The 3,315-nt window shown below is 42.1% G+C and overlaps 1 pseudogene; it reads left to right on the forward strand.

The window, feature by feature from the left end:
- The first annotated feature begins 849 nt into the window (after positions 1-849).
- Positions 850-3,315, forward strand: part of LOC102812563 — a 29,421-nt pseudogene continuing 26,955 nt past the window's right edge.

Raw genomic sequence — 3,315 nt, forward strand, 5'->3', positions numbered from 1 at the left:
TAGCAGTATTTTGCCCTTGATATTTAGAAACCTCACTACTGTTGAGGTTGGCCCAGGATCAGGCAGTGTTTCGTTCTGCTGTGCATAAGGTTGCTATGGGTCGGTACCAACTCGATGGCACCTAACAACAATAACAATTTAGAAACTTAAGCAATTTGACTTATTCCCTGAGTTATATCTAGCTGGAATAAACTTGGGAATACCTGGTGATATTTGAACTGCACTTAAGACCAGTGTTAGGTTAGATTCCTCAGAAACCTATCTCCAGAGACGTGTTTGGGTACAAGTGATTTATTTAAAAAGTGCTCCCAATGAAAACATGATGGAGAAAGCAAGATAAGATAGTAGAAGCCCAGTAAGAAAGCTATCTCTGGCAATGTTCTCCTGAGGGCAGGTTCAGCCGGATCTTAAAGGGAAACTACACCTTATAGTTGTCCATATCCCAAAGAGCTGGTCTTTAGTATGCAATCCACAATTGGCTTTTGGCCATGACTGCCTACAGGGATATCAATTCCCAGGCATTTTTTACAGGTCTCAGTACCTTAGATCACATAGTCCCCAGAATTCTGAGGTCATTCATTTGACAAAACTCTGGGTTCTGTCTGTTGGAAAAGAAAGCATACCAAGTTGGGCAGTAGAAGAAGGGTGGATTGAGAAACAACACTACAGGGTCCTCACATAAGGATAATTGCATGATTTTGTTAACAGTATTTTAGTGATGCAGTGATTCAAGCCATAAAAATCTCATAAAGACAAGAGCCAAATAAAGGAGCATCAGTATCTAGTTGAGACACAACCCCAGCAGAAATGTCCCATTGCAGAGGAAGCATTTGAGAAAGGCTTTGAAGGATGAATGTGCATTGTCAAAAGAGTTTATCAGATGCAGTATTTAGGAATAAAGGTAAGAAAAACATAAAGCTAAAAATATATGGGGCATTCAAAAAAGAAGAGGACAATAAATGCTGGCAAGAATGTGGAGAGACTGGGACCCTCCTACATTGCTGGTGAGATTGCAAAATGGTCCAACCACATTGAAAAACAGTATGGCGATTCCTCAGAAAGTTGGAAATAGAAATACGTTATGATCCAGCAATCCTTCTACTTGGTATTTATCCACAAGAAATACGAGCCATATCATGAGTAGATATATGCACACCAATGTTCTTAACAGTACTATTCACAATAGCAAAAAGATGTAGACAGCCTAAGTGCCCATCAACAGAAGAGTGGATAAACAAACTTTGGTACATACATACAATGGAATATTATGCTACCTTGAAGAAAAACAAGGAAGCTGCAAGCCACCACATAACATGGATGAACCTTGAGGACATTATGCTGAGTGAAATTAGTCAGTCACAAAAGGAGAAATACTGCATAGGATCATTATTGTAAAAGCTTAAGGAAAAAGACCCACACTAAAGGGGGGGAGGGATTACTTCTTGGTTACCAGGGTGAAGGAGGTGGGGTGAGGGGAGGGAGGGGAAGGTGGAACACAGGGTATGGAATAGACACAGGATAGTTTGGGTGTTGAGGGGGGCAATACACAAGAAGGGAGGGAATGGAAGAACAAGGCGAATGGGAGAACATTTAGGCAGGCTTGCATGGGCTAAGTGTGACAGAGGTAAATAGTTATGTATGTTTAACATTGGAACAACAGGGATCTGACATATAGGGATTGAGGCATGGTTTGAATGGATAAAAGAGGGAAAATAATGTTAAGATGCTTGACTGTCTTATGAATCTTGGTTTCCCTTGCCTACTATTGTAAAATAGACACTTGAGGGGAAGAGAAAGGAACAGCCAGAAACGTCACCATAGAAAGCTTGTAAGTCCGTCTTCAGCTTATAACTGATTGGAATACCTAAAATGGAGCAAGAACTTGCCCAATGAAAGAGGCTTCCTGCGGAGCCTTTGCATTGCATAAGATGGTAGATGGAATTCTGATCCCCATTCAGGATCTTCTGAGGAGGGAAATTTCCACTTAAAAAGACAAGCAGACCAGCCTGGACAGCTTGAGAAACAGAAGATACTTCTTGAAAGAAAAACCAGCAAGAAAAGTCAAAAACAATAATGGCAATCTAGTTGACTACTACAAGAACAAGCAAGTTGTTCACCGGGTAGCCATCATGGCAAGCAATCAAGTCCCCTCAGGGCAAACCTCCTTCCAAGGCTGAAACTCAAAGGGAATGCATGAGCAGGCACGTAATCTTATTGGTGACCACATTGGTCTACGGATATTTGGAAGTGGGGGAAAAACAGCAATGAAGCTGTGAGCTAAGTCCGACCACATCAAATAGACTCCTGTCAACCTGGATTGTGACCTGGTTGGCCAGTAGTATAGCGAGACCTGGGCATTCCTGAGCCCATGGACAGGGACATTGTCACGAGGACCAGAGTAGAGAGTGAAGTATCCAACTGATATGAAATGTGGGGAGATGCACAAGAACGCCCATACTTGCAGATAGTACCCATTTGACTTAGCTTCAATGGCTAGACTAGAGGAAGAAAGAAGAGAGGGAAAAAGTGCAATCCACTACAATTTGATTAACTTGACCTATATTAATGGATCTAGAATCAAAAGAGGGAACAAATCTTTACAGCAAGGATCATGTCCACCCCCTCTGTACACAGGGTTGACAGGGATGGGCAACTTAGACACTGGCTACCCAAAATAGGGTGTGAGGGGGCAACAAAGGCACGAAGTGACTGGCTTACAAATTTTCATGAGGGAGCTTGGTTGAATGGTTTCCAACCTGTGTAGACGAGACAGGTGAAAGGAGATGGAGATAAGACTCTTGTGGTTCAATAGTGAATAATTGCTATCAGGAATGATTGTGAATGTTGCAAATGTAAAGGCAGACATTTTGTAACAAAAGGAGGAGAGTGATTGATCCTGCAGTCCAGGAGCAGAGGACCCTGGGAACATCATGGGAGAAGAGCGGAGTGTGGGACCCTATCCAGAGAAGCAGCGATGCCACAGATGGAGGCAGAGACCATGAAGTGGTTAGATGGAGGGGTTGGGGACTCTAGACTCAAGGAGGGAGAGGACCTGTGTAGTGGTGGCCGGGGTGCTGGCATACATCGTATACCCTTTGGTTGTTTGAATGATTATATAGTCCTGAGTGCTTTGGTGTACATGAAAAAACAAAAAACACAGGAAATAGAAGCAAATACTGTTGAATGATGATGCATGAAGGGGATTATAACCATTGCAATGAAAGAAATATGATAGGATGAATGTAAAGCTGATGCTCTCCCATGTAAACTATCATTCAATTCACAATAAAAATTTTTTTTAAAAATGAAAAAAAA

The sequence above is a fragment of the Chrysochloris asiatica genome, unplaced genomic scaffold (assembly GCF_000296735.1).
Source record: "Chrysochloris asiatica unplaced genomic scaffold, ChrAsi1.0 scaffold00136, whole genome shotgun sequence".
In the NCBI taxonomy this organism is placed as follows: Eukaryota; Metazoa; Chordata; class Mammalia; order Afrosoricida; family Chrysochloridae; genus Chrysochloris; species Chrysochloris asiatica.